We start from the raw sequence: 13,257 nt of genomic DNA, 5'->3' as shown, positions 1-13,257 counted from the left end.
AACACATAAAATAGGTCAGAAAATGTTCTCATCTGAGCATGTGTGTAATTAAAACTGTATTGTGATGCCAGAGTACTAGCAAGTGGCATCTTTTTTATTATTATTCTTATTATTTTTGAATCCGTGAAAGAGACTRGCAGAGCAATAACTTGTCACAAAATCTTTCTTTTCACACTGAAATATCTGCATTCATCAGCTTTGCTATTTCAGTATAGGATGTAAACAAACAACAAGTTCAAATACAGTATGAGCGGCATATCTTTCTGGTTGTGAAATTTCTCAATTGGTAACATATGTAGCTGTGTAGAAAATTAACATAAAACCACGTCCAAGTTAAGCCTTCATTTTTGACCAGTGCATGTATTAGTTATTTTTTTAAGGTTAGCACATTTTTTTCCTTGCTATGCAAACTTTTTCCATGGATTCATTGTTTTGAAATGAGTATCTCTGTTTCCTAGCAAATAGAAAGTTTTGGGTTTTGTCCCTAATACTGAATAAAGTTAGGCAGTCCTGTTTTGACTCTCTATTCTAAACGTTAGTACTAAGCTGTTTGTGTGCTTGCCTGTTTGCAGAGTGGGTTTTCATTACTTGTCTGTGCAGATTTCTGTGGAATGTTATTAACAATTTCAGAATTTTACTATGGCCTAAAGAACCTAAGTTAACAGAGATCATTAACATTGGGATAGATTCTATTGTTAAACAAATTGCTCTCTGTTATATAYRTATATAAAAAAACCCACCTATAAAATAGAAATACCACAGCCAGAAAAAAAGGAATAGATTTTCTATAGCATTTGTTAGTATGAGGCAGATTGTAGGTTCTGGCAGTCTAGACAGGAGAACTGTAATGTTTCTTCTTGYTTCCCTCATTAATTTTGACAGATTTGAGGAGTTTGCATTTCTGCACAAACAGGTTTCTTTTAACCCTTTTTACTTTCCCGTATCATAGACTCATTCTTTCAGCAGCGTTTAGCAACTGCATTAGTTTGTACAACATGTGCAGAGAAAGGCATTAATTTGCTGGAGGCTTTCAAGATTTGTTTTGGGGTAACTGAAAACAGAACGTGAATTCSTCATTGATTAGCACTGCTATAGATGTTTCTCCCTCATTTCTTTTTACTGTTATTCCTTTAGCCTAAATTGCTGTATTCACAACCTGTAACTTTCTCCCTGAAGTGCAGTATGAATACTTAAAACACTTTGCAAAAGGGCACGCGGTCTCATGATGGARAATTAATAGGGCTTGATAGTTGGAGAGGATGCATGAATTGGAGTTCAAGAAGCAAGAAAGCTGTTGTGTGATATTAGGTGATGCCTACGTAAGAAATACACTTGAAAAAAATGCATAGGTAGTAGCCAACAGGAAGATTTGTTTCAGATACACCAGCAACCTTTAGTTCATCACTTTAAGAAATATCTCCTGCTCATTTTGAAATGAGATATTGAATGTCAGCAAATGGCACACACCAAGGTKTATATCATTGACTCATAAAACATACATTTTTTTTCTTTAAGAGTGAATCACACCACACCTTGATTACCAGAACGTAGGATCAGTCTGATCTGGAGTGTTGTGAGATGAGGCTGGGGTGTGTGTGTGCGCAGGAATACAGGACTAATACTTTGTTATTCATAAAACTAGCTTTGGACACCTTTCTCATGAATTTGAGCACAGTGTCTTGCTATGTAATCAGTTCAGTCTGTGTGCTTCGTTTATCCCAAGTGTTAAGTCCATAATTGAATATTAACGTACTTGGCTTCTCCAGGCTTAGCTGACATTTCTARAAGAGTTGCATTTCATTATTTCACTTCTACAATTGCTGAGGTAAAGATGCTTTTAAAAATCCATTCAATTACTTTATAAAGAGATGTGAAAATGCTGTGAAACAAGCAGACATAACCCAGAAAACAAAGTAAGAAATACGAAGTTATGAGAAATCTGTATTTTTCGTCATAAAGTCAAGATGGTAATATAAACCYCATTTGTAATGTTATGTGCACCACTCACAGCAGACGCACAGAAATCTGCCATCAGATATTTGCTTCTGTTGCAGAAAACAATTTCCTGTCTATTTTTAATTTCTGCATCATTAAGTCTCATTTTCRTGGGTTTAGAGTCAGTTGCACAGTTGAGCCCATCACAAGCCTAAATTATTAGCGGACTGAGCATCAGGCAATATATGATAAATTTGTTCTAATTTTGGAGTCTTTTTCTCCCTGCCTGCTTCAGGCTCAACCAGCAGTCATTGCACACTACCACATACCTTAAATGAGCATATTTTAACATTATGATAAAAGGAGAGCAGCAATTTTAACTCCATTATCTGCAGCAATCAAAAATCCTCCGGGAGCTGTTTTAAAGTAAGTTGACATAGAAGATGAAGGCATTAGGACTTAGAAATTAGATTGTATAACGTAAGGTATAAAAGAGACAAGATGGTGTTTTGCCAGCTTGGCAGGTGCTTAACTTTTGCCACACTGTATATTTGCAGAGATATTTATGACTTAGAACTATTGCTTTAGTTTTATCCATTAGGTTTGAACAAATTCACGTACCTCTCTTAACGATTAAGGCTGACCCTTTTTCAGATAGAAATCTTGGTGGCTCCATGATCAGGTCTTAGAGCATCCACAGTTTCTGCAGTGCAGCAGACAAAACTCATTGAAACGGTTAGCGGAAATATCCTGAGTTCACAAAAGTGGTCGTTGTTTGTCACGCTCTTCCAGGGTATCTAAGATGAGATGCAGCTTGATTTTTAAAAGCCAAACAGAAAATGTCTGTTAAGTCTGATTTTGTTGATTTCCATAATATATTCAGCCAAACATCAGCGAACCATCCATTCAAAATTACTTGCAAGTCTTGTGMTAAAATATTCTGTGCAGTCTGAAAATGCGTGGCTGCTTGTAAATCAGTATAGTTCACTTCAGGTTAATGACAGTTTTCATTTTCTAATGATCAGTCTTATGCTTCAGCAAATTTTACATTGAAGTCCACTTGCAATGTAATAGTCCTTTATTCAGCTATTAAAGAAAACTAAGACTTTTGTATTATTCTATATATTAGCAGTTTGARGTAATCACCTGGATTATCTGGATATATTATTCCATATCTGCATGTATTTGTGTATCTGGATGTATTATTCTGTAACTTGAACATAAAATGAAATTAATTTTAATACAGTATTTTATATATTGTCATTTAAGACTTTGAATTTATTTGACCTTTRTCTTCAAAGAAAGCAAATCCATCAATGTCTACGTAAATCTTAGAATTTTATATTGCATCTTGCTAGGCAGGAGTAAGCCTTTTACTTCTGTTCCTACTGATTTTAAGGCTCTTAATATTATTGATATATCTGTAATTCAGGATTTGTGGTTTTACATGCCAGTCAAGTATCCAGGAAGAAATGAAAGCCAGCAGATACTCTACTCTTTCTTTGCTCTTTGAGGAGTCTAATAATTTCATTTGAATGTTTAAGGCTTTYGTTCATCTGTTTTTGATAGCTGGCCTTGTGATAAAGATCATGTTATGGAGCAGCAGTTGTAAATCACTGAACGCTAAATTCACAAGGAATTTTCAAAAATGTTATCTTCCCTGCTTCCTTTTGTTCCGTAAGAATGGTGTTCGTATTTCTGTCAGCACAAYGGTAGCAGGTAGAAATAATGGTTTTTGTGTTTAATTATTGCTATAAAACCAGGTGATCCCAGTCTATTATAAATGGGGGTACAGGTTTAAGCCAATGTCTGCTATTCAGTTGGAATATATTTTTGAGAAATAAGGAAACTGTAGATAGATTATTCCATGCTGGTCACCACTGTAGTAATAGACAGTGAATAAACTTTTGTCCTTGTCCTAACTCATTTTGATGGCAATTTTACGAATCTAAAGTTGTTATATGATTATTTTGCCATGTTCCTTCTGATTGCAAATTGTGACTGTTTCTTTTTTTATTTATTTTTGTTTGTTTTGTTTTGTTTTAAAAAGATACATTTCAGGAGTCTAAAATGAGGATACAGTTTAGTTTACCATCCAGTGAAGTGTGTTTCTATGTATCTTTTTAGGGCTGTAGCTGACTTGATATGTCCATTCTATTAGTTGCGTTAAACATTAAGTTCTGAGAAAAATCATGCTCTCACATGCTATTCAGCCAAGAAGCTAGTTATTAAAGAACTTTATTTTTGTATGCTATCCTGGACTAGCAGTCAGAGAATATAACTGACYTTCTGTCATAAATAAAATAACTACACCATGTGAGCAGCTGTTACTGTCAGAATGTCCTCGACTATGTAAGTTCTGGTTAGAGTGCWGTAAAGATGGGGTAAGAATGAACAAATACACTTACAAGGGCATTGTATCTCTAGTTATTTCCAGACATTTACCAGGAACATTTAATGAGTTTGTTGTAATTCAGCGAGAGCTTTAACTGCTTTAACCACTTAACTTCAACCCAGACAGTCTATTTCCATTCCTTGCTTAAGGTCTTCTATTTWAATTTGTCTTCAGTATAACAAGCTTTTTAGTGACATAAATAACTGCAGTATCTGGCCCTGAAGTGTTACACTTTTTAATTCCTATGTCTATGTCTGGACTGAAGAGTAGAGTATAATTTTATTTCATATTAAAACAATAAAGACTTCTAATCAGTTGTTTCTGTATTTTCCTCCCTTTGTGAATGCTGAATGATACRGGAAAGATTAATGGGACTGCTTGCGTTAGGAATGAGAGAAGGGGATTTGGCCCATTAGATTGCTGCAGGGAGTTTTTTTGTAAGAGTTAGGAAGAAAATGAATTGCATGTACACATGCGTAATGTTTTTTTCTTCCCCCCGCCCCAAATAGACTGTGTATTTTGAAGCAACTTCATTAATTCCTTGTGTTCGCGTCGTTGCAGTTAAGGAACACGTAGGCTTTGTCCTACCAGCGCGCCTGCAACGTAACCGCAATAGCGATTTATAGTCAGCAGCATCCGTGGGGAGGAGAGTCGGCCCCTGGGCTCATCCCTGGGCTCGCCTTGGTCCAGCCGGGGCTCGATCAGCCCTGAGCAGCAACGTGGTGGTCCTCCGCCACCGCCCCGGCCGAGGGTRGTCCCGCGGTGGCAGCACCGGGTCCGCCGGTGCCAGACCAAAGCGGCTGCCGGCCCCCGTCTTCGCGAGTTTAAAACTAGCTTCTCTTTCCCTACACTGTAATTTCGTAACAGAAATAACTGTGTTGTAGGCACGCGTTGGGGAGAACTTAGAGCGGAGCAGTGGTTTCTTGCGAGAGGTTTTCTTCCGTAGGTGTTCGTGTCTGTGTAGCTTTTGGATAATGTCACATTCTGACTGCGAAAATAAGTGATTGAGGGTTAGGCCGGCAGCCAGATCTGCTGTAAGCAGCACAGTACCAATCATATCACCTTTTTTTTCTGTCTTTTGTTTTTCTTCCCTGTGAGATGAATGCAGTAATAATCTTACTGTTACAAAGATAYATTTAATCATGTTTGGAAAGTGTTCTGTAAGTTTGTAGTAGGAAGTGATTGGTAAGTGCAAAAATTGATGTTACTTTTGATTTCTAATGAATGATAATAGTCTTTTTCAAACAATGCATTTCTATTTACCTAGATATGTATCTTTCCAGTCAYAGAATATTTTTAAACCTAGCTTCCCCATCTCTACTTCCCATGTAATTACTTATAGGAAGAGAAATGAATTGATATCAAATTGATATCAAATGCACTAGCGTGTCTTTGAGGCATAGCACTTTCCCAGTTGCCCTATAACCAAACGTTCGTTCTGAAGTTGCACTGGTAATTCTGTTACTGTCAACATTAACCCTGTGAGCCAGCAGAGCCTTTGAGTTGTTGCCGTTGTCTTAATTATTCAGAAATCTCTTCCTTGTTTTTTTTCGGCTCACAGATGACTTTTCTAAGAACGCTTTAAGGAGAGCTACATTCATRGCTAAAAAATCATTTCTACATCAGTGTTCCTCTGGGATTCTTCTGTGCTATGTTGAAGGGGGGAAAAAAGCAGCATCATACTTTGTGAAAGGATTAAAAGGCTGAGATGTGGAGGTTTTGGTGAAGAAGAACAAGAAAAGGAAAAAGGCCAGCATTATTAGCCAGACCTCTCTATGGCGCCCAGGCTTGATCCTATGATTTTCTTACTAAGAGTCAGTATATGATATTCTTTCTTTTCACGTATTTTTTTTTTTTGCTACCTTCATGTACCCTTTAATATAATTCAATCATTTTAGTGTTATGCATTCAATTTTTGTCGTCCCAGTATTTCTTTCTTGATCACTTATAAAACTATTGAAATGCTGCAACTGTGCAAGTACGGTGAATTGTCCTCCTCTGACCTGTTCCACAYGGAGAGTGGGCCAGTTTGTACATCCAGTATGCTCAACTTCTTGGTTTAAATAAAAACAAGCAAGACTACTGCTGTTGTAGTTTAACCTGCAAGATCACTTAGAAAAAAACCAAACATTTCTTAAAACTTACAGTATGCCACAACATAAGCACCCTGTTAAAGACATGAAGTATATTATCATGTATGAAGAATGGAAAAGCAGAACCAGTGGGTAAATGCAAAGAAATTGAGTTTAGGGTCAGTCTTCCACAAAAGAATGATGTTTTTTTAGTCCATTTATTCATTAGGATGCTTAAGCTCCATGAAGATGCTTCATAGTTACATTTGAACATTCACTCTTATTCTTTTTTTTTTTTTTATTTTATTTTTTTCCAACTGTGCTGGGGGACCTATTGTGTGCTCAGAAGGGAACTGGGGATTCTCAACACCACTAAAATTCTTCCCATACATTTTTAAAAATCCAGAGGCCTGTAGTAATGACCAGTGGTAGTGAACTTTCAAAGGATCAAAGATTTGGCATGGTCAGGATAATAATTGAGAAACCCGAGTGCTATAATACAAGGAATAGCTGAATCGCTTTAGTTGGGACATCAGACTGGAACCTGAGCAAGAAAAGCCTCTTTGGTTTTACTTGTGCTGGAAATACCATGAGAACTGTTCTCTTGTGGTAATTCTACTTCCTGCCACACTAAAATTAAGATATGCAGAAATGCCAGTATACTTCTTTCTTCTCTTTTCTCTTATTTTTTTTTCTTGGTTGTTGTTTTTTAAGTATACTAAGAGTATCAAAGCYCAAAGTTAATTTTGACCTGATTGAAGGGAGGCTTTGATTTGGTCATTCTTTGTCTGGACTGGCTTGACTAGCCTTGTCTCATGTCTGTGGTTGTAGTGTAATTGTCAGGTACTGATGGTATTTCTGACTTGGTAATCAGGGCTTACTTCGGACAACTCCGCAATAATACTATATTCTTCTAATGTCAGTTGGGAGCAGGTGGTTGTAAGCTGTCCCCAGGCTGCTGTCCCAGAGAAGGGACGCAGGGCAACGTGAGTCCTGTCCCCACAGCATCCTGTACCACCAGGCGTTAACCTTTGTACTTTCRAGAAGGGAGTTAGCCACAGAAACTGCTAAACAAGTTCACTCTGCTCGTGTGTTGTAYATGCATATGTCTAGAGTCTCCCTTCACACTTCCCTGAAGACAGTATCTTTGAACGCATTGAAGTCAATGAGATGCTGGCTATGATACAAAGTCACTGGTCTTGGGGGCAAGAGCTGTAATACAACCTTTGGGTATAGATAATAGGATATGGACTATTGAAAGTCCTTACTGTTGACTGCAGAGGCCACAAAGCATAAGCTTATGTATAGATGTAGTTTCTACACATAGGAAAGATACAGCAGATTTATAGGAGCCTGTAACAGTTAAATCTCAAAATTTATTTTCAAAGGACTTCATATTCTTTATTAAGAAAGATGGCCGTAAGGATTCTGCATGAGCACTCTGCTCCATCTACTCCTTCCAACTATTTCTATGAATTCCTGGTGAGCTTTAGCTTTCTTCAGTGTGCAAAGTCTTATGTATGTATACGTGTGTGTGTCTGTGTGTATTTACAGAAGTATAAAAAACAGTTTGAAARGTACCTTTTTATTATAGTCTTTAATACTTGATTTTTCTAAACTCTTCTGTATCCAATCAAAACTCAGACAGCTGAGTTGGAAAATTCAAAAGATAAGAGTGGGGGAAAAACTGTTGTTGGTTGACATTAAAAATTGTATAAACAGAACTTYAACCTTCTTCTACATTCCAGGCCAAAAAAAAAAGCGGGTTATTCAGTTATTCAGAACATTTCTGAAGATCAAAGAATGCCCGACTTGTAATTACATGTAAATTTGAATCTTCCCCAGCTTGTTAGAAATCTCAAATAATAGGCTTTATTCAGCATTCCCTTCAGGAAGGGTCTTATCACAAAACCTCATCACCAAAAACAGCAGTTTTTTAGGGAAAGAGAATACAGACCACTTGAATGTAATTGGGCAGAAAAACAATTTTTGAGGCATGTGGTTTTCTTCTACCCAAGTGTATCAGTTGGTCTAATGGAAGATATACACTCTACTACTCTACTTCTCTACAGCTCTGCTACTGTTAGCAAGAAGACCTTTCCTGATAATCTTAGTAGAGGTGGTATAGCTGTGATGGTCTAAAAAGATAACAGGCAAGATTTGTTTGAAGATATAGCTGCCCAAATAAAGATGCTGATACATGTGGGAAGAGTGCATGAAGAGGACCCGTGTGCCCAAAAGATGGCACTTACTGGCTATTTTGCTGGATTTTGATGAGGTCAGCCAGAGGAGAGCAGCACAGCTGTGCATTTTGAAGATGCAGGTCTGGAAGGCAAAGGCAAACAAGCAGGCTACCGCTTGTCCAGCTGCGCTCTGTGGTATGACCGAAGGGATTGCTGTGCAAAGCCACGCCGCGTGTGCACTTCCCCAGACCTGCAGCCACGCAGGCACTGGCTGAGCCCAGAAGGCCCCTGGAATAGCGAGGCCACGACGCGGAAGCGGAGGCCAGGGACTCACCTCCTCCAGATGAGCTTTTTTTTTTTTTTTTTTTCTTTTTCCAAACTTACTGTAGTCATGGAGCTGTTGTTTTCCTTTGGAGGAGGAGAGGGGCCTTTCCCACCAGTTCTTTGGCTGTATCATGGTGGGGAGCAGTGCTCTCGCTGCCTTTGGCGCCTCGGGGGACAACGGCTCYGTTGTACTGCAGCAAGCGCAGCCTGTGCATCCCGCCCGAGTACATGTGTTCCCATTTCAGAAGAGTCAGATAGCTCTGGTTTACTTACTGTCATAGCCCTCGTAAAGCTCCCTGTCCTGGATGCTTGGAGGCTGTTGTTTGGGTCCCACAAATAAAAAACACATGCTTCTAAACTTCACGTAATCTGATTAGGCTGAAGCCTTTTCTCTCTCCTTGGCAAATTTCCTTGAGACTCTAACTCTGAGTTAAATCTGTTTTAGCCTTCCCGAGTCTAGGATTTGCCCCAAAACTTGCCAGAGTGTAGAACGCATGTGGGACTATGAGGACATGCAAAAGAACTGTACTCCTTTCTTTACAAGGCCTGAGGTTTTTTTTTTTTTTTTTTTTTTTTTTTTTTTTTTTGGGGGGGGGGGGTTATAATGCTCTCTTTGTTTAAGGATGTGTCTGCAAGTCCTGCATGAAGCATGCTTGTTTGAAAGCCACCGCTGGTCTGCTCATAGCCACGCAGAAGAGGAGGCAGGCAGGGGACTGGAGAGTACAGCTAACCAGATGGCACAGGCTCTGTGACAGCTGAGCAAACTCTTCTTACCAACCCTCTTTGATCCTCTGAGCACCCAGAAACGTGCCTCGGTTCCCATGCTGGCAGAGGAGCCCTGCCGCCGTAGCCTGGACAGGCACACGGGTCTGCTGAGGGCAGCCACAATTAGAAGGTTTGGTTGTGGCCACCTTAAAGGGCTTTTCAGGCCATAAGTGGCCCGTGGCTGCAGTTAGGGAACCCTGACGTTGGTAAGAGCAGATGCCACGCTACTTCAAGATAGTGCAGTTTGCAAATAAAGAGTAAAGTGATGAGAGGACTTTTAAGAACAGTGTCTTTACAGGAAGGATGAGGAGAGATTCAAAGCTTCCGGCCTTGCAGTTTTTCTTGTTAGCAACTTGTTGGTTCTGGGAGGGAAAAGCATTGAAGCATTTCTGTTCCTCTAAATGTGAAACTAGAAAATAACACTTTAGTCCGTATGTTTTATTTACCAAAATGTATTAAGATTTTCAGAATTATGCCATTATTGATCCTTGGTAATGCTGCAGACATCAGTCAACACTGAGTCCTGTATCTTTAATTCCTTTCTATTCCCAGGAAAAAATAGCTGTGAGCTTCTTAAGTGACTGTGGCAATGCTTTTTATACTGTAGTTCTTGTTAGAGGGGTTTTCTTCTGTTATTTGGGCAGCCTTCACTGGTAGAGTGAGTTCATCCTATTTTCCTGATGATTGACTGTGTCTCATGATTATTTAATATCACATCTGTAGGTTTAATTAGGTGATTTATTTAATTCAGTGGTGTGACATTCCCATCCTTGAATTGCTAATACTTTCTTTTTCTGTCTTTTCTTTTTTTTTGTTTTTTTTCTGTCTTTTGCTGGCATGGGCTAGAATGTTCTTACCAGTGCAATCCATTTATTATTAAATGGCAGTAGACCTCATTTAATTAAATGCAAAGTTATAAACTAGATAGTTCCCAAATGTATAATGTTTTGAATACTTTAAAAAAAAAAAATCGCAAGAAAGTGTTTGCCAAGTGTTTGTATCAGTTTGGCAGGTATCTGGAATGGGTTTGTAACTAGAGGTAGTGCTARATACAGAGGAATTACTATGTTTGTGTGAATATGTCCCATCTTACATAGGTAGGCAGACAAAGAAAGGGTGCAGGAGTTTTTTCTGGCCGTGCAGCTGCCAAGCAGAAAAACGTGCCGGCTGCTCCGTGTTCAGGAGAGGGAAGGAGGGAGCTGCTCCTCTTCCCTGCCCTTTTGCGGATGCCCGCTGCCCCGAAGGCCGGGGAAGAAACAGTTGCACGAGCATCCYCCTGTTTTAGCGTCATGGTAAAGGGTCCTTCTGGCACGAGGAGCAGTTGCGAGGGTAGATAGTGCCGTGGCGTTCCCACGGGTCAACGAACTGCTGTTTCGAGTCGTGCTGTGGGTGTTCAAGCCGTCCTGGATGAGTTGAGTGAAATACTACCGCAGCCGTAACTCGTGCTCTAACCCCCTCGAGAAGCCGTTCCAGCGCGGGCTGGGAAACGTTGCCGTTGCGTAGGGAACTCGGGTTCATCCCGGGCTTTGCCTTGTCCCCGAGAAGGCATGGCAGGCTTGTCCTGTCCCAGCAGTGCTTTACGGTTTTTGAGGAGGGGGAAAAAAACCCAAAACAACAAAAAAACCCTCCCTCACACGCCAAATACATTTGGAGCAACATCACAGCTTATGGCCCTTAGTGACGGCCCAAACATATGCTGGTCCCAGTGCTTTGCCCTTTCTGGGCAGACCGGGGAGAGCGAATAGGATATTAGTTGGTCCTATTGAAATGTTGTTTGAAAATAACCTTTCTGAACAGTCAATCTCGCTCACTCTTTCGCTCTTTTTTTTTCTTTCTTTTTTACTGTAGGAATATTAACTAAGCTACACATGTTACTCATCTAGCCATACTGACAAAATAATCTGTATTTCATTATGGTTTTGTTGGTGAGGGAAAAAAACACGACTGCTTGTGGCATTTCTTATCTTCTTGATCCCTTGTACCACTTTGATGTTTATCTCTCGTTCATAGTTAAGTTCGGTTATTTCTGTTTTCCATATATATTATTATGTTTATTTTGATGTGTTTTAAAATCATTGTGCTGTGGCTTTCTTAGATTAGCCAAGGTTTGTGTATTAAATTTCTTAACCCAGTAAAACTGTGCCTCTTGCCTCTCCTTTTTTCTCTTTTTTTTGGAGGGGAGAGTAGTAAATTATGTAGCACTTAAACAATTGCTTAAACAATATTGATTTCAGGAAGAGCAGGACCGGCAACGTGATTTGCTTTGCCACTAGAAAAATATTTATTCTGCTCTAACTTTTCAAACAACAGCGTTAGCCCACAAAGCCCTACTCTTTCCTATGTCAGTGCACACTCAGGGAGCTTTCGCAAGCTTTTCAGTGTCAGGGAGGGAGCTGGCTCTGTCTTGTCCTGGGACTGGCCGTTCCTGGCGGGCCTGGCAGCCCTCCCGGCTCGCCGCTGGTTCACGCGCGTTCCTCTCCCGGTAGGAAATGCGCTGCCCTCCCAGGAGCACGTGCTGCCGGCTGCTAGGAGGCGTTCTGCGGTTTAAGATTAATAAAAGTAGTSGCCTTTTGTTTTGAGAAATACGGTCAGTCGTGACTGCATGCATGTCACATGCGTGAGTAATAAATGAGTAGTAACTGAACTGTAGCCGAAAGCGTTTGCTTTATTTGCCCTTTCTAAAATAAAGCTGAATTGATGCTTAGGTTTCAATAGCTGACCCTTCCTTTCCCTGTGCCCCGGAGTACTTAACACAGTTTCGTAACAAATCTTTGCGTGGACTGACCTGACAGCGTATCTAAACACGAATGGCTTGGTTTAAATCGTGGGAGTGTGTTCGGGAAGCGCAGAGTGCATCTTTGTTTGTGATTCCCGAGCAGGAAGTATATACTGTAACTCAACAGTTGGGAGGGATCCTGGAATCTAGCGTTTATCTCCTTAGCTGCCGTATCAGAATACCGTTTTTGTCGTCATCTACGATTTATGGTAATCATGCTAGGATTAAGTGCAAATAACAAATAATGGTGTCTGAAGGTAATATCTCTATTTGCTCKAGTGTTTGTTTGTCTGCTCCCATGACCACGTAGAGGGATGAACTTTATTAGCCGCGTGTATTTACGCCACTAATGGTGTTTCCCACCTCCCTGCTTGAATGCTTTGCCCGGGTACTGATGGCCTGTAGCCTGAACAGAGAAATCATATTGTATGTCTGCTAAAACCAGTATTAGCAGCACGCTCACAAGAGCGAGCCGGTCCTTTCYATGGTGGTATCATCTGGACTTTGCAGAAACGTTAGATGCAGCCACAGCAGGTAACGTGTTTCCAGACAATGCCTTATTGTCTGCATAAGCAAGCACATGTTGGACTCAGAGACCTTGCGTACCTACTTAAAATCAAGATTAAATTACCAACCTTTTTGGCATTTTTATGTAAAATGTTCTTTATTATGGGTTTCTCATAGCTAAAGTATGAGTCACTTGCAAACCATAATAGATCTTGGCTATGCTGCATGATGAAGTGTTCTGGATGCAGTGAAACATTTAATCAAGACTCCAGGCAGAGCAACTCCCAGTGGTCACCTTAA

At 39.9% G+C, this 13,257-nt stretch overlaps 1 protein-coding gene across 1 annotated transcript in view; it reads left to right on the top strand.

Annotated features, from left to right (window-relative positions):
* The window catches only part of FAT4 (FAT atypical cadherin 4), a gene marked incomplete at its 5' end in the record, with an annotated part of 143,915 nt that overhangs the window by 54,412 nt on the left and 76,246 nt on the right, over positions 1–13,257 (top strand). The window lies entirely within an intron of this gene.

Source organism: Rhea americana, unplaced genomic scaffold (genome assembly GCF_003343005.1).
Source record: "Rhea americana isolate MKP2758 unplaced genomic scaffold, rheAme1 scaffold_89, whole genome shotgun sequence".
Classification (NCBI taxonomy): Eukaryota; Metazoa; Chordata; class Aves; order Rheiformes; family Rheidae; genus Rhea; species Rhea americana.
This window is presented reverse-complemented; position numbering and strand designations above follow the sequence as displayed.